The following is a 24,661-nucleotide window of genomic DNA, read 5'->3' on the forward strand; positions in this document are numbered from 1 at the left end:
TTTGCTGCTGTGTCCGAGAACGGAAGATGTACCTTTCATAGTTCTCATTCTTTTTGGGAGAGCAATGTGCATCAAATTTTTTTGGCGCATCTTCTAATTTTTCTCTGTTCTCCTCTGGATTAAATACAAAATGTATTAAATACCTCTATCGCCTGTGGGCCTGCAACCATAAGCAGCAACGCTATCTTCCTTGCATCTGGCTTCGTACCGAATCCGATGGCTGCAATGTAGAGTTCGAATTGTTGTTTAAGAGTCTGCCGATTGTAGTCGATATTTCCTGTGAGTTTCAAATGCTCTGGTGGCTTCAAATTCTCCATGTCGCTTTTCACAATTTTCAGCAGATCTTCACCATCCTGGTACCATCTTATGTTCATTAATAAATAGACATTCTTATTATGAACACAGCTAGCTTTTGCTAGACACTTTTATTGAGCACATATGGACTAGGTACAGTATCTGTAGAGGCTTCCATCTTGACTGCTGCCTTGTGGGTAGCCTAGTGCCTCATGGGTAATGTAGTCTTAATATACATACAGCTGGTAGTGTAGTCTTATATACATACATCTATATACAGCTCTACAGCTCCACCTAGTGTCCACTATAGAATGACATGTTATTGATCATTACAACCAGTTTCCCTTGGATCCCATGGGCTTTTACTTTTCTGACCAGTCTACCATGTGGGATCTTGTCAAAATCTCTTTCTTTCTTTATGACAGCATGGAGCTCAGGATCCTGAAATTACCCTTGTTACTCTTCTCTATATTTTCCAATATAAAGATGTCCTAATGAAGTTAGGGTTCTTAAAGCTACACACTGTATTACCAATCTGCCTGTTCTTTGATGATCTATACAAGGTTAGAAGGACTTGCTCTGAGCTAAAAACAAATATCTTCAAGGTGCACGCTAAGACTTGCAAAATTGGAGGGTGAGTCGCTCTGGACTTCTGGCACAGACACCATACTCCCTTTCCTTTCTCTCACATTACTGACTGAATACCACATTCAAAATATTCCACAGGCAGCAGTTTACAAATTAAGTAGTATTGCCTAAACTATTCAGTTCTGATGAAGGGTCATCGATCTGAAACTATGGCCCAGAAATTCGGGTCTCCATGGGTGAGTACGCACGGGGTACTCACCCATAAGCCCAATGGAAGTGCCGGTTTCCTGCATGCACTGCGCATGCGCGGGAAACCGACACTTCCGTTCCCCTGAAAGCAGGGGTTCAGAGGTCGAACGCGTGCACAGGAGAGGCTGCGCGTGCGCATCGAACTTCGTTTTTTTTTTTTTTTAAACAGGTTTTCCCGGGAGGGTAAGTCTCCAGAAGTTACACATTTAAAAAGCAGGCGTAAGGCCTGCTTTTTACAAGGTAAGTGGTGAATTAATTAAAATTAAAACATTTTTTTCACAGGTTTATTATTTTTAAATACTTTAAAGAAAGGTAAGTTTATTTTTAGCCCCGTTAGAAAATAAAATTATTTTTTTCAAAAATTTAAATTGTTTAAAATAGTTATTTCATGTAATTTATAGTTTATTTAAAAAATGTGATTTAAAATTTTTTTATTTGAAGATGTAGTGATGTTTTGGGGCCCATAGTATTTCTAAGTTTTGACAGCTCTTCCTGTCAAGCTTATGAATGAAGCATTCCCTGCTCCGATTGGCTCCCCATGGCCCATGTGATCCCAGGGGACGCATCGCACGAACTGTGCCCCTGGGATACGCAAGCACTGCGCGCCGGCAGCTGGAGCAGGCCCCGGATCGGAATTCCACGGGGGCCCACAGCTCAACAGCCGGCGCGCATGGTAAGTGCAGGTCGGGGGCTTGCACCCACGGGAAGCCCCTGACCCCAATTTCTGGGCCGTTAACTCTGTTTCTCTTTCCACAGATGCTGCCTGACCTGCTGAGTATTTCCAGTATTTTGTGTTTTTATTTCCTAAACTATTTATTGATTAGTAAAAACACCACCTAAAGCTGTTGTTAATATATCTCATGTTGCATCTACCTCATTTATTTGTCATATTGATATTTTCAGGTTAATAAAAAAATACCAGAAAACTGCGCTGCCATGGTGTGCATTGGTCACACTGTATTTACAATAGTTAATAATGATTTACCACAACGCTATATGTCTTTAGTCTTCTACTGCAGTGCAGATTGTAGTGCTTTTGTCTGTTTATAATAGTTCTTTCCTTGATTTAAAATTGGCAAAGTAGGCATTTATGTTCATTTCATGCACAAGAATGCCACTTAATGTCATTGCCCAGGCATGGAGTGAAATGTACTTTATATCTATATATGTTTGAGAAGATCTTTTTAATTGTTTCTTGACCATACCTCATTTATAGCATTTAATATTTTATATACTTTGCTGAGGTCCCTTCTTAACAAGCTCAGGCTTCTCCAATCTTTCCTCACAGCTCATCTTTCCAGATGGGATTAAATTTGTTGCCCTTCTCCGTTACCTTTCTAATGCAAGTATATCTTTTTGGGGCCATAACACCTGTGGTCTTAAATTGTGAATTTCTGGCTACATATTCTAGCACTGTGTTAGCTTTTCTAACCTGGTGCTGATGGAAAGGCAAATCGATGGGAAGGTAAATCAGCCAGGGTGTAAAACATGGGCTGATCCGATCCCGTCAGTTTTCCACTGGGCGGTTTAGGTTAAAATTGCATCCTATACCTGAACATTGAAAGGGATATAGCTGTTATTTCTCCCAAATCTCTTTACATGTCTCCCTGACCCAATTCAAAAATGTTCTATTCTATTCTTCTTATTGTATACTTCTATTTCTGCATTTTTTGACATAACGTGCAATACTTCACATTTATCCATGGTAAGATCTATTTGTCATATATCTGCCCAGTTGTATAAATAATCTAAATCCTTTTGCAAATCTTTAAATGCATTCTCTGTCTCTACTTCTCTCCAATATTTTTGTTATGAGTGAATATAACAGGCTGCAGTTGATTACACTGCTCAGATTGCTTATGTAGATTAAAAACATGGGGGCCAAGAAATGTGTTCGGACCGGTGCCAGCTGGAACAAACTGGATTCAGGGAGCAATCCCTGCACCTGAACAGGTAGGGCCCGGGGTACAACCGATATTGGGCCATAGACCTCATTTGAATGAGACCAGCATCCCCGGGCAGCATGTTGGTGAAAAGCCTTGGTATCTTGAGCTGCTGTGTTATCGGCAGCGGTTTCAGGTAAGTGTTTAAAAGGGAAGAGAAGCTGATCAGGTGGGGGTCAATCGGGAGCGGGGCATCTGGAAAGAAAAAGCGATCAACATGGAGAGACCGGGCAGTAAGGCGATGCATATGGAGAGACCGGGCAGTAAGGCGATGCATATGGAGAGACCGGGCAGTAGGCGATGGAGATGGAGAGACCGGGCAGTAAGGCGATTGAGATGGAGAGACCGGGCAGTAAGGCGATTGAGATGGAGCGACTGGGAAGGAAGGTGATTGCGATGGAGCGACTGGGAAGGAAGGTGATTGAGATGGAGCGACTGGGAAGGAAGACGATTGAGATGGAGTGACTGGGAAGGAAGGTGATTGAGATGGAGTGACTGGGAAGGAAGGCGATTGAGATGGAGCGACTGGGAAGGAAGGCGATTGAGATGGAGCGACTGGGAAGGAAGGCGATTGAGATGGAGCGACTGGGAAGGAAGGCGATTGAGATGGAGCGACTGGGATGGAAGACGATTGAGATGGAGCGATTGGGGAGGAAGGTGATTGCGATGGAGCGATTCGGAAGGAAGGTGATTGAGATGGAGCGACTGGGAAGGAAGGCGATTGAGATGGAACGACTGGGAAGGAAGGTGATTGAGATGGAGCGACTGGGAAGGAAGGTGATTGAGATGGAGCGACTGGGAAGGAAGGCGATTGAGATGGAGCGACTGGGAAGGAAGGCGATTGAGATGGAGCAACTGGGACGGAAGACGATTGAGATGGAGCGACTGGGAAGGAAGGTGATTGAGATGAAGCGACTGGGAAGGAAGGTGATTGAGATTGAGCGACTGGGAAGGAAGGTGATTGAGATGGAGCGACTGGGAAGGAAGGCGATTGAGATGGAGCAACTGGGACGGAAGACGATTGAGATGGAGCGACTGGGAAGGAAGGTGATTGAGATGAAGCGACTGGGAAGGAAGGTGATTGAGATGGAGCAACTGGGAAGGAAGGCGATTGAGATTGAGTGACTGGGAAGGAAGGTGATTGAGATTGAGCGACTGGGAAGGAAGGTGATTGAGATGAAGCGACTGGGAAGGAAGGTGATTGAGATTGAGCGACTGGGAAGGAAGGCGATTGAGATGGAGCGACTGGGAAGGAAGGTGATTGAGATGAAGCGACTGGGAAGGAAGGTGATTGAGATTGAGCGACTGGGAAGGAAGGCGATTGAGATGGAGCGACTGGGAAGGAAGGCGATTGAGATGGAGCGATTGGGAAGGAAGACGATTGAGATTGAGCAACTGGGAAGGAAGGTGATTGAGATGAAGCGACTGGGAAGGAAGGTGATTGAGATTGAGCGACTGGGAAGGAAGGTGATTGAGATTGAGCGACTGGGAAGGAAGGTGATTGAGATGAAGCGACTGGGAAGGAAGGTGATTGAGATGGAGCGACTGGGAAGGAAGGCGATTGAGATGGAGCGACTGGGAAGGAAGATGATTGAGATTGAGCGACTGGGAAGGAAGGCGATTGAGATGGAGCGATTGGGAAGGAAGACGATTGAGTAGGAGCGACTGGGAAGGAAGGTGATTGAGATGGAGCGACTGGGAAGGAAGGTGATTGAGATGGAGCGATTGGGAAGGAAGGTGATTGAGATGGAGCGACTGGGAAGGAAGGTGATTGAGATGGAGCGACTGGGAAGGAAGACGATTGAGATGGAGCGATTGGGAAGGAAGGCGATTGAGATGGAGCGACTGGGAAGGAAGGCGATTGGGAAGGGGGTTCCTGGGAAAGGAACATGATTAGGAGGGGGTGCTCAGGAAAGGAAGGCGATCAGGAAGGGGGTGTTGGGGGTGGGGGCCGGCAATGGTCTGCAGGACTGCAGTGGAGTCGGAAGAAGACTCCTGTATTTAAAAGAAACGGGCCAGTGTCAGTCCTTTTAAGGATGCATGTAGACCTGGTTATCCTGAACGCAGCTGGCCCAGATCCATGTTTGGCTGGTGTCACCAAAGCGCAGCATGTAGATGAGGAAGAGGAGGAGGCCAAGGATATATCCTTGGGATATTCTAGTGGAATGGTGTGAGGATGGAAAGAAAAGACTTTGCTGAAGATGCTCTGGCAGTAATTGGATAAGTAAGAGCAGAACCAAGCGAGGGTAGACCCATCGAGTTGGATATTGGAGAAGAGGTAATGGAGGAGGATGGACTGGTCAACCATATCAAGACTGCTAAGAGTTCTAAGTGGATGAGGGGGATAATGCACCATGGTCACAGTTACAGAGGTTAGAGCCATTTCAGTGCTGTGCCAGGGACAGAAACCTGTTTGGAGAGATTTAAAGAAGGAGTTGCAAGAAAGCTGGGCACGGATTTGGAAGGCAACAACACAGTCAAGGATTTGAGAGGACAGGGAGGTTTGAGATTGGGTTTAAGATACATTATTGCATGGTGGATCTCATAAGCAATGCTATCCTTTCAGTTCCATTTTCTGAAGTGTTTTTGAAATGGAGTGATCACAACAAATGCTACATGACTCATTCCTATCATGTTACCATCTTTAAATGAGAAAACTCCACATTTCTCCACATTTTTGTCTGTCAGATACTGGCAGTTCTTCAAAGCATTTCCTTTCTCCGTGTCGATGAAGATAAAAAAATGTTCAACCCGAGGGCCTACGGTGCCACCTGGTAGTTTGCGCCATTTGTTTGCCATTATCAGAAAAATCGAGGAAGAAAGAGAATACAGGAAACACTTCAAGACCCCATGCAGCTGTTGTTTATTACCTCAGCAGAATGTTAAGGCCGCTTTATTGTGCAAAAGCTGGATTCAATTAGTTCAGAAATATGACGAACAACGCATAAACAAGTTGACGTATAGTTACAAATTTCAACACGAAAGAATTACAAGCAGATTTTTTTTCCCCTGACTACGTAAAATCAGATTAATATGCGCCTTCATTATTCTAAAGCAGTTTATCACATCTGGTCTGTATTTATTTGAGAAGCACAGCCTGTTTGCACATTAAAAGCTTTGATTTGGGAGATATATTTGAATTGGCCGGCTCGACTGTTTTTTTTAATATAATGGTCGCCATTCTACGTTTATTATTCTTTCCCCACCATGACCAGTCCCTTAAGTACTTTAACGCTAATTCAATCCAGTTCACTTCTTAAATCATCCAAATTTTCAGAATAAATGACAGTTATGGCTGTGGGGATGGAGATGAAATAACTGTCAAAGCAGATGACATTTACAAAAAAAGAGATCTACCATTGTTGTACAGTCTGCCTTTGCTTGCAAGAGACAAATGAGAGGGGCCTGACAATGTTGAGTTGCAAAAATGATAGTCAAAGCTTGATACAAGGAACAATGGATTGGAAGGTTTTGAAGAGTTAGGAATATAAGCAGAAAATTACATTGGACCGGAATTTCCTCAATCCGATTTACACCGAACTTACACAGAAGTCTATGTTAGTTTCTGTACCGATCCTGCCGACGACAACTAATGCTGAAATTTCCTGAGAATCTCATTAGCATATGCCAAGAAGGGAAACTGATGCAAAACAAGGGAAGATCAGCGACAACAATCAGTGCTCGAGGAAAGCATGGAACGTACGCCTTCTTTAAGTCTGACTTTATCTTATTGATGTTATTGAAAATAAAAATCTGAAGCCACTAAACCATCGTGTATGTACATTAAGCACAGCCATATTTACAAAAATTCAATTGTGAATGTGAAAGCTTCTCTCCTGTTCTTTATGTACCAGACTCTGATGCCATAGAAAAGCATTCATAGAAGATAGGAGCAGGAGTAGGCCATTCGGCCCCTCGAGGCTGCTCCACCATTTAATGAGATCATGGCTGATCATCCAAATTCAGTACCCCGTTCCTGCTTTCTCCCCATAACCCTTGATCCCTTTAGCCTTAAGAAATATATCTAATCTATCGCAAGATGGCGGTGAACAAACCCACAGTTTTCTTTTGCAAAGATGGCGGCCGTTAATCTGGGCCTTTTACCAGGAAAAAGTCTCCGAGCTGCAAACGCGGAAACTGTATGTTCTCATTCGCGACTTGCGGCCTACACTAGGTGTTTATGAAATCCACCCGCCGAGTTCAGAGATATAGAAAACGAAGTGCAGGCCTCAGTAAAGAAAAATGAAAAGAAACCACTGAAAAAACTTTGCTATAAAACACCTGAAGTGGTGACTTTGGCACCTGCTGCCTAAAATTTCGGGTATAAAATTAATCCGCCCCCCCCCCGTTCAGAGCCGGCGTAAACGCAGGAAATTCACATTCCCTCGACTTTTGCATGGTGGCAGGGCTATGTCAATGAGTTGAGTGGGGTCTCGGTGGACATAACTCGGGAGCAGAGTTGGGAAAACCCAGTGCAGCGCGGCTCTTACGCTGTCGTTGCATCAAAAATGACGAGGAAATTCCAGGCCACTGTTCTTTGTGAAGTAAATTGTAAAGCTGGCAAGAAATAGACTTACAAAATGGCTGAGAGGCATTTCAAATTTTACCTGTAAAAGTTGGTATTGTTTATCCTCAGTAACGTCCAGAAATAGGTGTTACACCGATAATAAGCTCAGGCCCTACAGTTTTAATGGGGGCAACTCTACCGGAGCATGGTTTGATCACCAACTGAGGAATGTGAATCATTCTAATATCTGGTGATTGATGACCAATAGCACAACCTGAGGTATGGCTTTGAGATGTACCTTGCACGCTTTCCTGGCTCTTGCTCCGCTTTGCTGAACTCTGTTTCTCTTTTGATTTGCACCGGTAATAAAATATCATAGAATGCGAGTAAATGTGATGAATTTGTTGCTTGGTTTGAAGAAGCTGCTGACCGAGAAGGTCAAAGCTTGCTTGGATCTAGTGACAGAATGTTTCTATGTGTGAAACATGGTATTTGTTTCTCGGAGTGGTGTTGAAATAACAAAGGGTAAGGTTAAAGGAGACCTCGGAGTGTTAGGGGACACGGCACTTAGCTGGGGAGTTTTTCCTGAATCTGCAACCGGGAACCTTTGCCCTTGCACAGCGAGTACCAGAAAATTGGCTGGGTCGGAGCACACGCCTGTGAAGGGGCTTGCTCATTTCCTCCACCCACCCCGCATCTAAACTAACAGAGAAAAATTAGGCAGGTTCCTTTACAGACAGCACAGCGTCCCACCCAATTACCCAGTTTTAATTGCACCCAGAGTGATCCGGTGCTCCCAAATACAGACACAGGAAAATCTCTAATATGTTTGGTCACTGCAAAAACAATCAGCAAAGCAAATAGAATGCTGCACTATAGGAGAAATTTTCAACTTCCAGACACCCGTTTCTCGCCTGAAAAAGCATGGGGATCTTGAGCACCCATTTGTCCACATAATTCAACTTCCAGGCAGGACCTTAAATGGACACTCAGCACTCTTACCAATCGCAACTTTCAAGGCATATGCTACATCCACTTTCTCCAGACATTGAGAATCCTAACCAGCAGTCCTTAAAGTCCAATCTAGGGCTGATGTTAAAACTTCTTCATGCAAAGAGTGATCAGTACTTGCAGCAGACACTCCAGATGGGACAGGTGAGGCAAAAAGCTTGGAATAATTTAAGAAAGATGTGGATGCTGTCATGGAGGGACGATAGATCTGGACAATGATTTAAGAGAGACTGAATGGGCTTCTTTGTCTGTATTTATCTCATGAAGAAAGTCCCAAAAATAGAAGCGACCAATAGACTACCTCCCAGGGAAAGGTTCCTTCCCATATCTACCTTGACATTCAAACTCTGAGTTTCTTTGGTAATTTCCTTCCTTCTCAGGCTGTACATGCTTTGGCTGTTTAACAGAGTGTGCACATCCTCCACAATCACTTTGCAAAACTGTCACCTGATAGTGGCCGCATTGACTTAAGGGAAACATACCGTTCAGGGAGTTGCTCATTCAGTCCCTAATTTTGACCCCTTCCCTTTGTGGCGTAGCACATTTACCTGAAGTGAAACAGAAAGTTGGCACTTTGAAAATGGAACATCAGCAATTTGCTATTAATCGAGTCAGACTGCGAAAAAAAATGCTGATAATTGCATTTACATTGGGGAAAGTAGTCATATTTATCATGTTTTCCATTTCTCTTATAAATTCATGCACACCATCCCGTTCCATGTTTTTCACATAATATGTTATTTCGATGCATTGTGGCTTTGATGGGACTTTAAATATTTGTATGCGTCTTGTGCAGTGTTACATGACTGAATGAATTTCACATAGTCCTTTCTAATGTAGAGAACAACTCAAAATCATTTTGCATTGAGTGGGGGGGAGTTCAACTCAGTTTGGAATCATGATGAGCAGAAGTGACTTCTATCTTCCCAGCATTTACTCACCATTTCCTTCCCAAACCACAGTGTGTCGGAGCGCATAAAATTAGCGTTTGATGGCATGCTGGATAGCAGAACAATGGTGAATCGAATCAGACACGGTTATACCAATTAAATTCCTATTAGTTTGTGTCACTGCTCATTCTATTTTCAGTCAGTGGGGCTGTGAGATTAAAAGCAAAGATCTACCGGGGTAGAGTTCCTACTTTGGGCCAAATCGACAAACCGGCCGCAAGTTGCGTTCAAAATCGCGCTGGTTTCCCGAATTGCAGTTAAGGTTCAAGTTTCCGCTCAAACTTATTTGCATAATCACAAATGTAAAATCTTCCATGAACTAGGGCAATCGGGCAACGTTTTCGAACGTAGTTGTTTATGTTTCTTCCTTGCATTAAAAAATATTCCTTGATATATTTAAGAGTGGTAATCTGGTGCAGTTTTATCAATACAGCTGAAAATAGGTTTAAGCACAAAAAATAAGCATTTTTAATAATTGCCTAGTCCACCACCTGTGAGCAATCTGATTTTAAATCAATGAAAATGACCTTAAAAACCTATAAAGAACCATATCTCTAAGGATATGGTGTTAAGGAAGCTAAAGGGATTGAAGGTGGACAAATCCCCAGGGCCTGATAACATGCATCCTAGGGTACTGAAGGAGGTGGCCCTAGAGATAGCGGATGCACTAAGGATGATTTTTCAGAATTCATTAGACTCGGGAACAGTGCCGATGGATTGGAGGGTAGCTAACGTTACCCCACTATTCAAAAAGGGGGGTAGGGAAAAAGCAGGTAATTACAGACCTGTAAGCCTTACATCAGTTGTGGGCAAAATGCTGGAGTCCATCATTAAGGATGAAATAGCGGAGCACTTAGCAAATGGGGACAGGATAGGACAGAGTCAACATGGATTTACAAAGGGTAAATCGTGCTTGACTAATCTATTGGAATTTTTTGAGGGAGTAACTGGTAGAATAGATGGGGGAGAGCCAGTAGATGTGGTGTACCTGGACTTCCAAAAGGCCTTCGATAAGGTCCCACATAAAAGATTAGCATGGAAAATTGAGGCTCATGGGATAAAGGGGAAAGTTTTGGCGTGGATAGGGAACTGGCTGTCAGATAGAAAACAGAGAGTTGGAATAAACGGCTCATTTTCTGAATGGCAGGCAGTAACAAGTGGGGTACCACAGGGATCTGTCCTGGGCCCCCAGCTGTTCACAATTTACATTAATGACCTGGATCAGGGAGTCGGATGCAGCATTTCCAAATTTGCAGACGACACTAAACTAGGAGGTGGGGTGGGCTCAGAGGAAGAGACCAGGAAGCTCCAGAGCGATTTGGACAGACTGGGCGATTGGGCGGATAAATGGCAGATGCACTATAATGTGGACAAGTGCGAAGTTATCCACCTTGGGTGCAGGAACGGGAGGGCAAATTATTATTTAAATGGCAATAGATTGGGAGAGGGGGAAGTACAGAGAGACCTGGGTGTTCTTGTACACCAGTCACTGAAGGCGAGCATGCAGGTGCAACAGGCGGTCAAGAAGGCAAACGGTATGCTGGCCTTCATAGCAAAAGGGTTAGAATACAGGAACAGGGATACCTTGCTGCAGCTGTACAGGGCACTGGTGAGACCACACCTCGAGTACTGTGTACAGTTTTGGTCGCCTCATCTGAGGAAGGATGTTCTTGCCATGGAGGGGGTGCAGCGGCGATTCACCAGGCTGATACCAGGAATGGCGGGAATGACCTATGAGGAGAGACTATGTAGTTTAGGGATGTACACACTGGAGTTTAGAAGATTGAGAGGGGACCTCATAGAAGTGTATAAAATTCTGACAGGTCTAGACAGACTGGATGCAGAAGGAATGTTTCCCTTGGCGGGTGAGAACAGAACTAGAGGACATAATTTAAGGATAAGGGCTAAACCATTTAGGACAGAGATGAGGGGGAATTTCTTCACTCAGAGAGTGGTGAACCTGTGGAACTCATTGCCACAGAGGGCAGTGTACGCCAGCTCATTAAATATATTTAAGAGGGAATTAGATATATTTCTACGGGCAAAAGGGGTTAAGGGTTACGGAGAGAAGGCGGGGACGGGATACTGAATTAAAGGATCAGCCATGATCTCATTAAATGGCGGAGCAGGCACGAAGGGCCGAATGGCCTACTCCTGCTCCTATCTTCTATGTATTTAGCAGCAAAATTGGTGTACACTAGTCAGTTTCTTAATAAATTAAATAATTTTTAATATTTTAAAGCTTGTAAAAGGTGCCTAAAAGTGCAATTGCACCTAAAAAAGGCCATTTTAAGTGCCTCCTTGAAGGGGTGTAAACAGGCACAAAAAGTGGAATCTCGCCATGGTGATTAATTTGGTCTGGGGGCATGGCCAGTTTTGTGGGCGGGGCCGGCTTCTAGCACAATGTTTTTGAAACCAGTGCATAAGATTGCGGAAACTCGATATGGGCTGGATATAACTTGCGCTTGAAATTCCTTGATCTTTTCTGCTGGTTTGGCCAATTTCAGGTGACCGAGCAAAAAGTCTAGCCCAATTGTTAAAGTATTTTTTTCTTTTTTTAACCTGCCAATTATCCCCTGCGGACATGAAGTCATTGCTCAGGTAAAGTTCAGTGGATACCCTCCAATAGCTCACCCAAGTGGTCAATTCTTCATGGGTGGGAGTGTCGGCAAGCTGTTTGGCTGTAGAGTGCATCACAGCTCAGCCCATCCTTGTCCTCAGTTGATGTCCACACATGTGCTATTCCAGCAAGGATCACTAGATGGCAAAGCAGTAACTCTGGCTGATTCTTTTGGGCTGCTGAACACCTTTGTAGCACCCCCATCACCTGCAGAGATCAACTAATTTATATAGAGCAGGGAGCAAAGCTGAGATCTACTTGTCTGTCTTGGTCAGGCATTCACTCTCTTAACTAGCTGAGTCATCGGGGGAGCTTGGAGAAGGTACTTCTGTGGGAAAATACAGAGGGTGCAGAATTCCTAAAATACATCCAGGAGAACGTTTTTAGCCAGTATGTAGCAAGCCCAACAAGGGAGGGGGATTCTGGACTTAGTTTTAGGGAATGAAGCTGGGCAGGTAGCAGGCATATCAGTGGGGGAGCATTTTGGTGCTGGTACCTTCTCCAAGCTCCCCCAATCTACCTGTTCCCTCAGCTCAACTGCCTTGTTCCCTTCTGGCTTCAGGTGTGGTGCCGGAGGACTGGAGGACTGCTAACATGGTACCCTTGTTTAAAAAGGGAGAAAAGAATAGACAGTAATTATAGGCCAGTCAGCCTAACCTCGGTGGTGGGAAAATTATTGGAAAGAATTTTGAAGGACAGGATAAATCTTCATTTAGAAAGACACGGATGAATGAAGGATAGTCAGCACAGACTTGTTAAGGGAAGGTCGTGTCCGACAAACTTGATTGAATTTTTTGAGGTGGTAACAAGGAGGGTAGATGAGGTTAGTGCGTTTGATCTAGTGCATATGGACTTTAGCAAGGCTTTTGATAAGGTTCCACATGGCAGACTGGTCACGAAGTTAAAAGCCCATGGGATCCAGGGCAAAGTGTCAAGTTGGATTCAAAACTGGCTCGGAGACAGGAAGCAGAGGGTAATGGTTGATGGGTGTTTTTGTGACTGGAAGGCTGTTTCCAGTGGGGTTCCGCAGGGCTCAGTACTAGGTCCCTTGCTTTTTGTGGTATATATCAATGATCTAGACTTGAATATAGGGGGTATGATTAAGAAGTTTGCAGATGATACTAAAATTGGCTGTGTGGTTGATACTGAAGAAGGAAGCAGTAGACTGCAGGAAGATATCAATAAATTGGTCAGGTGGGCAGAACAGTGGCAAATGGAATTCAATCCGGAGAAGTGTGAGGTAATGCATTTGGGGAGGGCTAACAAGGAAAGGGAATACACATTAAATGGCAGGACACTGAGTAGTGTAGAGGGACAAAGGGACCTTGGAGTGCATGTCCACAGATCCCTGAAGGTAGCAGGCCAGGTAGATAAGGTGGTTAAGAAAGCATATGAAATGCTTGCCTTTATTAGCCATGGCATAGAATACAAGAGCAGTGGGGTTATGCTTCAACTGTATAAAACACTAGTTAGGCCTCAGCTAGAGTACTGCATGCAGTTCTAGTCACCACATTACAGGAAAGATGTGATTGCACCGGAGAGGGTACAGAGGAGATTTACAAGGATGTTGCCGGGAGTAGAGAATCTTAGCTATGAGGAAAGACTGGATAGGCTGGGTCTATTTTCCTTGGAACAGAGGAGGCTGAGGGGAGACCTTATTGAGGTGTATAAAATTATGAGGGCATAGATAAAGTGAATAGAAAGGACCTATTTCCCTTAGCAGAGGGGTCAAAAACCAGGGGGCACAGATTTAAAGTATTTGGTGGAAGGTTTAGAGGGGATTTGAGGGGAAATGTCTTCACCCAGAGGGTTGTGGGGTTCTGGAACTCACTGCCTGAAAGGGTGGTAGAGGCAGGAACCCTAACCACATTTAAAAAGTACTTGGATGTGCACTTGGGATGCTGTAACCTGCAGGGCTACGGACCAAGAGCTGGGAAGTGGGATTAGGCTGGATGGCTCTTTGTTGGTCGGCGCGGACACGATGGGCCAAAATGACCCTCTTCCGTGTTGTAACTTTCTATGATTCTATGAATACAACCACAACTTGTAGTCACATAAGCGGGAATTTTGCCGGAGTTGAGAGGACGGGAACGGAGGTGGGTCAGCTGTGAAATTGAAATGATTGACAGTGGGTTGGGACCCCGCTGTCAACCCGCCTCCACATTAGTCTCCCATGTGTCGGGTCTGTCAGCGCTGAACAGATCCGACACCAAGCGGTGGGGGAGGCAATTTAATCATTAGCTGGATTGTTAAGAGGCAATTAAGCATTGTTTTAAGCTCACCTTTAGATTTTTAGAGTTCGCTAACAGCTTCCCCGCTGCTGTGGGGATCACGTCAGGTAAGGAGGTCAGGAGTCGTGTCAGCAAGTGATGATTTACTAACTTGTTGCTGCAAATGGTCGATAAATGCTCCCATATCATAGGTCTTCACTTTCCAAGGTTAGAAGCTGCTTCTTACTGCATTTGGAAGACAGATTGAGCTTTATGCAGCTTGCAAGGGTATGAAGCAAATTCTCTATCCAGTGTCATCTCATAGAAACATAGAAGATAGGAGCAGGAGTAGGCCATTCGACCCCTCGAGCCTGCTCCGCCATTCAATGAGACCATGGCTGATCATCCAAATTCAGTACCCTGTCCCTGCCTTCTCCCCATATCCCTTGATCCCTTTAGCCTTAAGAAATATATCCAACTCCTTCTTGAATATATTTAATGAACTGGCCTCCACCGCCCTCTGTGGCAGAGAATTCCACAGGTTCACCACTCTCTGGGTGAAGAAATTCCTCCTCATCTCAGTCCTAAATGGCTTACCCCTTATCCTTAGACTATGACCCCTGGTTCTGGACTCCCCGGCCATCGGAAACATCCTTCCTGCATCTAGTCTGTCCAGGCCTGACAGAATTTTATAGGTTTCAATGAGATCCCCTCTCAATCTTCTAAACTCCAGTGAGTATAAGCCCAATCGACATAATCGCTCCTCATACGTCATTCCTGTCATCCCAGGTATCAGCCTGGTGAATCTTCGCTGCACTCCTTCCATGGCAATATCGTCCTTCCTCAGATAAGGCGACCAAAACTGCACACAATACTCAAGGTGCGGTCTCACCAAGGCCCTGTACAACTGCAGCAAGACATCCCTGTTCCTGTACTCGAACCCTCTTGCTACGAAGGCCAACATACCATTTGCCTTCTTAACCGCCTGCTGCACCTGCATGCTTACATTCAGCGACTGGTGCACAAGAACACCCAGGTCTCTTTGAACTTCCCCTTCTCCCAATCTATTGCCATTCAAATAATAATCTGCCTTCCTGTTTTTGCCACCAAAGTGGATAACCTCACATTTATCCACATTATAGTGCATTTGCCATGTTTCTGCCCAATCACCCAACCTGTCCAAATCGTACTGGAGTTTCACGACATCCTCCTCACAGCATACCCTCCCACCCAGCTTTGTGTTGTCTGCAAATTTGGAGATATTACATCCAATTCCCTCGTCCAGATCATGAATATATATTGTGAACAGCTGGGGTCCTAGGACCGATCCTTGCGGTACCCCACTAGTCACTGCCTGCCACTCGGAAAAAGACCCGTTTATTCCAACTCTTTGCTTTCTATCCGCCAACCAGTTCTCTATCCAAGTCAATACCTTGCCCTCAATCCCATGTGCCTTAATTTTGCACGCTAATCTCTTATGCGGGACCTTATCGAAAGCCATCTGAAAGTCCAAATACACCACATCCACTGGTTCTCCCTTATCTATTTTACCAGTTACATCCTCAAAAAATTCCAGTAGATTAGTCAAGCATGGTTTACCTTTTGTAAATCCATGTTGACTTTGTCCGATCCTGTCACTGCTTTCCAAGTGCTCTGCTATTACATCTTTTATAATGGACTCTAGCATTTTCCCCACTACCGATGTCAGGTCTATAATTCCCCGCTTTTTCTCTACCACCTTTTTTGAATAGTGGGGTAACATTAGCTACCCTCCAATCTATGGGTACTGTTTCAGAGCCTATCGAGTTCTGGAAGATGATCAGCAATGCATCTACTATTTCTAGGGCCACTTCCTTAAGTACCCTAGGATGTAGATTATCAGGCCCTGGGGATTTATCAGCCTTCAGTCCCATCAATTTTCCTAACACCATTTCCCTACAAATACTGATTTCTTTCAGTTCCCCCCTTTCATCAGACCCTATGTTCCCCAGCATCTCTGGGAGGTTATTTGTGTCCTCCTTTGTGAAGACAGAACCAAAGTATGTATTTAGTTGGTCTGCCATTTCTTTGTTCCCCATTATATATTCCCCTGATTCTGACTGCAAGGGACCCACGCTTGACTTCACCAATCTTTTTCTCTTCACATATCTATAAAAGCTTTTACAGTCAGTTTTTATGTTCCCTGCGAGCTTACTCTCATATTCTATTTTCCCCTTCTTAATTAATCCCTTTGTCCTCCTTTGTTGAATCCTAAACTGCTCCCAATCCTCAGGATTATTGCTTTTTCTGGCCAATTTATGTCCTCTCCTTGGATCTTATACTATCCCTAATTTCCCTTGTTAGCCACAGTTGAGTCACCTTTTTTGTTTTATTTTTATGCCAAACTGGGATGAACAAATTCTGTAGTTCATCCATTCGATCTTTGAATGTTTGCCATTGCCTATCCACCGTCAACCCTTTGAGTGACATTCCCCAATCAATCCTACCCAACTCATGCCTCAGACCATCGTAGTTTCCTTTATTTAAATTTAGGACCCTAGTCTCTGAGTCAACTACTTCATTCTCCATCTTAATGAAGAATTCGATCATATTATGATCGCTCCGACCCAAGGGGCCTCGTACAACAAGATTGCTAATTAATCCTTTCTCATTACATAATACCCAGCCTAAGATGGCCTGATCTCTGGTTGGTTCCTTGACATATTGGTCCAGGAAACCATCCCGTAAACACTCCAGGAATTCCTCCTCCACAGTATTGTTACTAATTTGGTTAGCCCAATCTATATGTAGATTAAAGTCACCCATGATGACTGCCGTGCCCTTATTGCACGCTTCTTTAATTTCCCTTTTAATGCCATCCCCAACCTCCGCCTTACTGTTTGGAGGTCTATATACCACTCCCACTAATGTTTTCTGACCCTTAGTATTTCTCAATTCTACCCATACAGATTCCACATCATCAGAGCTAATATCCTTCTTTACAATTGTGTTAATCCCTTCTTTAACCAGTAATGCTACCCCACCTCCCTTTCCTTTTTGCCTATCTTTCCTGAATATCGACTACCCCTGGATGTTGAGTTCCCAGCCTTGGCCATCCTTGAGCCAATTGGAACAACCTCTCTCTCCATTGACAGATCGCTTCTGTCATCTCAACCTCACCTGCCATCTATTCCATCAGCATCGTTGCCCTTGAAAAAATCTAACCTTGGTCCTCAGAATCCTACCACAATCAGGCCCAATACCAGCATCACCGGACACACCAGCAGCACCAACATCAACACCAACCTTCTCCGCAATCAACTGATGCTGCACAGGATACAGGGCATCAGCACCCAACCACATTGCTGGCTGGGTTGCCAGGGATGACCTCACCATGGCCAGATTTACTTCACTTGACGCTGTACACTCTGGCTGCTACATGATGTGCCAGGTTGGCACCACCCCACACCAACACCATAAAGCATCCCTACAATTCCCAAACCATTCCTTTCACACTCATCGCTATTGCGGGGGTGTACCCTTATGTCTCACCATTCACTGCAACTCACTAAGCCACTTCTAAAGGTGCACACAGATCTGTCCAAGAACACAAAGTGTTGAAAATAAAGGTTTCAATGTTTGATAGCACACTAACATAAACTTTACATGAAGATTAGTTAAAACACCTAAGTGCCTACCCTTTTGTGCTGTTAGTTGGTATAATTGGACTAAGATGAGGTTGAGTGTGAGGGGTAGCTAGTGAGATGGGGAAGTGATAATGTAGATAGAGAGGGATGGGTGGAGGTGCACAGTAATTTGGTGTGAGTAAGGATGTGCAGGATTAGGGTAGGGAAGACAGAGTGATGGGGATGTGATGAGTGGCACAGCAGGATGAGGTTGAGTGTGGCTTTACAGTAACATTTCATGATCTACTGAGATCATTGAAAGGTTTGTGCCACTGCAGCCTGGTCCTCCTGACGACATCCCTGCTTGTGGCCTCCTGTGTAATGTGCAACTAGGCTGCATTGATCTCCTGGGGAGGTGTCTTCCATCCATTGGAAGGGAAGAGAACCTCCCTGCATGCTGTGACTCCCTCTATAAGCATATGGTGGGCATCATGGGAGAGTCTGGGTGCAGCCGTGCACCTTTGCTTGTCAGTGTTTGCAGCACCTCAATGCTGTAAAACACTGACAGCTCAACTGTCAAAGTCAATTTGGACATCGTCCCTTTAAGGAAACCGGTTGATGACGCGTCATCAGACCCGTTTCCTTTAAATTGGCCGGGAACCTTACTGGGCGGGCTTAACAAGCCCAATCAATGGAAAATCACTTCAACAGAGCAGGCTGGAGCAGGCAGCGGGCTGGAACTGTGCTATTGGCCCCGGCCGCCCCGGTGGGCAAAATCGCGGCCATAATATCCTTCGTGTAAAAGAACGTTACAAAGAAGAAAGGTGGACACCAAGCAGGAAATAAGGAATTTAGCGGGTAAGAGCCAAGGCATAGAAAGACAGACTTTTAGGAGGCTTTTGAAGGGAGGGAGCAAGGTGGCAAGGCAAAATGTTTATGGAAGAAACATCTTAAGTGATTGAATGATTAGCTGCTGATGGTGGAGTGAAAGAAACAAGGGACAAGCAGTGATCCAGAGTCAGAGGAAAAAAAGGTGCAAGATGAGGATATAGGGTGCAGCGAAGCAGAGGAAGCGATTTGAACATGAAGATGTGGTAATGGAGGGTAGCGGTGATGAGTGTTTGGGACTTTGTGTGGAAGGGGACTCAGGCCACACAGTCCTTGGTTTGAGGAAGTTTGTTAAAGGTGGAGGCTGGCAAGGAAATTGTTTGAGTAATTAATCTTTGAGGTGTTGATGATATGAATAAGGCTGTCACCATAGAGGAGATGAGGTAAGCAGCCCATCAGCACTTGTCTAGAGAACACCTGCCTTGTATAAATTTTTCTTTAAGCTTCGGTTTTTAAAAAGTCCGCACTCACAATAGTCTTCTCAGAATGTCCAGTGAAGCTGAGCACAAAGGAGGACAGAACAATGCTAAAGCATGGGGCAGGGTGGGACCCTTGCATCTTTCTTTGAGACCAGACAAGATGGTAAATATCTAGGTGATTGTGAGAAGAACCCAACTATCTGGCTGTGAGAGTGGGAGGAGAGGCACGGTAAGTGCCTGTGAGATTGTTGGGCGATGGGTCTGTTAACTGTACAATCAATAATATTATTGATGTGAAGGGATAGAGTACTCAAGAGGAAGGCTGGGATGTAAGAAATGGCACGAAGCATAAGCACAGCACATGGGAGGTTCACTGATGGAGTGGTTTGCCCAGCTTAATGTCTTTTTTTTAGTTGCTGCCAAGTATTAACAAATAGTCAATAGAGACTGAAAACAAATAGACATCTGGCCCAAAATCAGTCCCTAAAGAGTCGTAAACGCTCCCATTAATTGCTCTGAGCAGACATGATACAAGGGGATCCTTTTTCTCAATGTCAGTTCACTGTAACTCTCCCACTCAAAGCTTCTGAAATGGTAATTATTTGTAGCAGGAGCTCTGCAAGTTCCTGATCCAGCTCATGCAGGGCAAAGCCCGACTCCACTTTCATTATCATCTTCAGGTGAAGTCTGGTCACCACACTTTCAGAAGGATGTGAAGGCCCTTGAGAGGGTGCAGAGAAGATTTACCAGAATGGTTCCGGGGATGGGGGATCTTAGCTACAAGGACAGGTTGGAGAAGCTGGATTTGTATTCATTAGTGTAAAGGAGGTTGAGGGGTGATTTGATTGAGGTGTGCAAGATTATGACGGGTTTGGATAGGCTAGACGGGGAAAGGCTGTTCCCACTAATTGATGGAACAAGGACTAGGGGACACAGATTTAAGGTTTTGGGCAAGAGATACAGGGGGGACGTGAGGAAAAACTTCTTTACGCAGCGAGTGGTGATGACCTGGAATTCGCTGCCGACAGAAGTGGTAGAAGCGGAGACACTCAATGTTTTCAAGGGGAGACTGGATAGGCACTTGAGAGAAATAAACTTGCAGGGCTACGGGGATAGAGCGGGGGAATGGGACTGACTGGATTGCCCTTCAGAGAGCCGGCACGGACTCGATGGGCTGAATGGCCTCCTTCTGTGCCGTATGACCCTATGACTCTAAGTATATTATACAATTGAGTGAAACTAAAACAATTGATCAAGACACGAATAAATGAACAGTGAGTATAGCTGAACATGTGCCATGCCACAAGATATACTGAACAAAATACATAACTATAGTTGCCCTTTTAGTGTTACCAACATTCCCATTTCTGTTATTATATTACTGAATTTGAATTTTAAGACACTTATAAATCTTGGGGCTAGAAAGGAGAAAGAGAAAATAAACTGCCATATTTTTCTGCCCCATTTCTATCCCGGTGAATCACACGTGCTAAAGTACAATGTCAACAAATTGTTAATGAATAACAGGGCTTTAAACTAATGAAGGGGGGTGGGAGGATTCAGGAAAGAGTAAATTTAAAAGCAGCGAAAGAAATGTCAAGGCTCTACAGCAGAGTAGAATTTCAGGTAAAAATAAACAGAGTGGATCAGGAAGGGACAGAGAGAGTAACAAAGGTAATAAGGCATCAGTGACTAAAGTGATATCAAGGAAAAATAGAAATAAGTCAAAGCTAAAGGCACTGGGCAGGATTTTAATTGAGCCGTGGAGGCGGGATTGGAGGCGTGTGGGGGGTTAAAATCTTGAAATCGGGGGGCACGAACCCATCTCGCCCCCGACCCGCCTCCATGCCAGTTTCAAAGGAGGCAGATACCCGACCTGCGCTGGGACCCGCCTCCCTGAGGCGGGAAGGGGTTTAGTGCCAATTAACTGCCTGTTAACAGGTAGTTAACAGGCAGTTTTTAGCCTAATCCCTATTTTTATTGGTGAAGTGTGGGATTCCCGACGGCTCCAAACCACGCCAAGTTAGCGAGGTAGGCCATCAGGCTGAAGGGCTTGGCGGGGTCGAGATGTCCGGTGTTCAGGTGAGTGATGGGTGCATGAGTGCAGAGGTAAGTGTGTTTGGTGTGTTTAAAGTATTTAAAGAAGTTTTATTACCTTTACAGCCTTCCTTCCTTCAGGTCTCGGGAGTCCCTCATCTCACTTGCACAGAAAGCAGAATCTGTCAAAAATTGCAGCATTCAGCTTTCTGTTCTGGGGAGATCTCTAAATCAGCCTGAGAGGAAGGAATTAACTTGGAGTACAGATTGTCAGTGTTTGACAGCTTCAAACAGCTGTGAAACGCTGATTTTCATCTGTCAAAAGGTCTTGCCAGATGAAATGTCAATCTGTGGTGTCACCTGTTGCCGGGTGGCCCTTAATTGGCCTGCTGAGCCCGCTGGGTGGGCTCAACAAGGTCAATCAAGTCAAAATCACGTGGGTTGGCTACAACTCGATGGAGGCGGGACTACAACCCCAAAAGTTGTAGTCCCGCCTCCTACCCGCCTCCTCAATGAAAATCCAGCCCGAAATATCTGAATGTGTGAAACATTCGCAATAAAATAGATGAATAAATAGCGCAGATAGAAATTAATAGGTTTGATCTAATAGCCATAATGGAGACATGGTTGCAAAGTGACCAAGTTTGAGAACTAAATATTCCAGGATACTTAACTTTTAGAAGAGATAGACAAAATGTAAAAGGAGGAGGGGAAGCCCTGATAATAAAGGATGTGTTAAAGACAGTAGAGAGAAAGGATCTTAGCTCCGAAAATCAAGAAGTAGAATCAGTTTAGGTGGAGCTAAGAAACAGCAAGGGGCAGAAAACATTGGTGGGAGTTGTTTATAGGCCCCCAAACAGTAGTTATAATGTAGGGCAGAGAATAAATCAGGAAATTAGAGGCGCATGTAACAAGGGTAATACAGTGATCATGGGGGACTTTAATCTACATATAGACTGGGCAAACCAAATTTGCAGTAATAGTGTGGAGGACAAATTCATGGAATGTATGAAAGATAGTTTTCTAGATCAGTATGTTGAGGAACCAACTGGGGAACAGGCTATTTTAGATCTAGCATTGTGCAATGAGAAAGGGTTAATTAATAACCTTGTAGTAAAGGGGCCTTTAGGAAAGAGTGACCATAATATGATAGAATTTTATATTGAGTCTGAAAGGGATTTAGTTAAGTCCGAAACTAGGGTCTTAAATCTAAACAAAGCAAACTACGTAGGTATGAGGGGCGAGTTGGCTAAGGTAGATTGGGAAACTACATTAAATGGTATGATGATAGTGAAGCAATGGCTAGCATTGAGAGAATTAATACATAATTTAGAAACAAATATACATTCCTTTAAGGCATAAAAACCCCACAGGAAAAGTGGTCCAACCGTGGCTAACAAGAGAAGTTAAAGATATTATTAGATCAAAGGAAGAGGCTTATAATGTTGTCAAAAAGAATAGTAAGCCTGAGGATTGGGAGGATTTTAGAATTCAGCAAAGGAGGACCAAGAAATTGATAAAGAAAGGGAAAATAGAATGAGAGTAAACTAGTGAGAGACATAAAAACAAACTGTAAAAGCTTCTATAGGTATGTAAAAAAAAGAAAAGATTAGCAAACGTAAATGTGGGTCCCTTACAGGCTAAGACAGGAGAAATTATAATGGGGGATAAGGAAATGGCAGAGAAATTAAACAAATACTTTGTGTCTGTCTTCATGGAAGAAGACAGAAAAAACATCCCAGAAATAGTGGAGAACCAAGGCTCTAGCGAGAATGAGGAACTGAAAGAAATTAGTATTAAAAATAATAATTCGTATTATTACTATTTTCCGCAGCTCATCTGCCGAAGTCACGGTGGACAAGTGGGTGAAACTCTTGCAGGAATTCACCACCAATCACTTTTAGCTGTGAATAAACTTGCTTAATAGTTTACTCTATTTGGAAAGTGTCTGATGGGAATGATACTAATTGTCTTCCGAAGTGACGCGGGAGTGCAGTGAAACTCCTAAATCCAGGAACCATAAAAGGGTCTATTCACCGAGGGCGCACTCACCCAGGTTACTTTGTGCATAAGGTCTCGCATCAGGCAGCTCACCCGAGTGAAGACATCAATGTCAGGCCGCCTGCCTCGCCAGCAGCAGCCCTCGGGTAAGTCCCAAGAGGTGGGGATTGGAGCAGGCTACGATTGGATGGGCGATCCCTCTGCTCCTGGCTCCACAGGAAGGTTACTTTATTACAAAAGTGGTCCAACGCCTGCCCTGCTCATCACCGATAAATTTTGAAATAGGCATGAAGCCTCTAATTTACATATGCAAGGAGCCTAATACCAGTTTTAGGTGTATGCCTGGGATACCTACAAAATGGGCCCCAGATTGGTGCAGGCCGTTCCACTGCTAAGTTAGTATGCCTTGTGTCCATTTTATGCCAGAAAAATGGGCGTAACACATACCAATTTCTACCACATAGACTTTAATCTGTTCAGTAGACTGGCTATCTAATGCTGTAACTTGTCAACTAGCTAAGGAGTCTAAGAGTGTCAACTGTGGCTCAGCTGGTAGCACACTTGTCTCTGAGTCAGAAGGTTGTGGGTTCATAGTCCCACTCCAAGGACTTGAGTACATAAAGCTAGACTGACACTCCAGTGCAGTATTGAGGGAGTGCTGCACTGTCGGAGGTGCTGTCTTTCAGATGAGACGTTAAACCGAGGCCATTGCTGCTCTCTCAGGTGGGCATAAAAGATCCCATGGCAATATTTCGACGCAAGAACATAAGAAATAGGATCAGGAATAAGCCATTTGGCCCCTTGAGCCTGCTCTGCCATTTAATAAGATCATGGCTGATCTTGGGCTCAAAGCCACTTCCCTGCCCGCTCCCCATAACCTTTCACTCCCTTATCTTGCAAAAATCTGTCTATGTATTTAATGACCCAGCTTTCTGGGGCAGAGAATGCCACAGATTTATGACCCTCTGAGAGAAGAAATTCCTCCTCATCTCAGTTCTAAAGGGGCGACCCTTTATTCTGAAACTATGCCCCCGAGTTCTAGATTTCCCCACGAGGAGAAACATCCTCTTTGCATCTACCTTGTCGAGCCACCTCAGTATCTTATATGTTTCATTAAGATCACCTCTCATTCTTTTAAATTCCAATGAGTATAGGCTCAACCATTCCTCATAAGTCAAACCCCTCAACTCTGGAATTAACCTAGTGAATCATAGAAACATAGAAACATAGAAGATAGGAGCAGGAGTAGGCCATTCAACCCCTCGAGCCTGCTCCGCCATTCAATGAGATCATGGCTGATCATCCAAATTCAGTATCCTGTCCCTGACTTCGTCTCTGA

This window comes from Somniosus microcephalus, chromosome 4 (genome assembly GCF_052327205.1).
Source record: "Somniosus microcephalus isolate GS21.2 chromosome 4, FLI_Smic_1.0, whole genome shotgun sequence".
Lineage (NCBI taxonomy): Eukaryota > Metazoa > Chordata > Chondrichthyes > Squaliformes > Somniosidae > Somniosus > Somniosus microcephalus.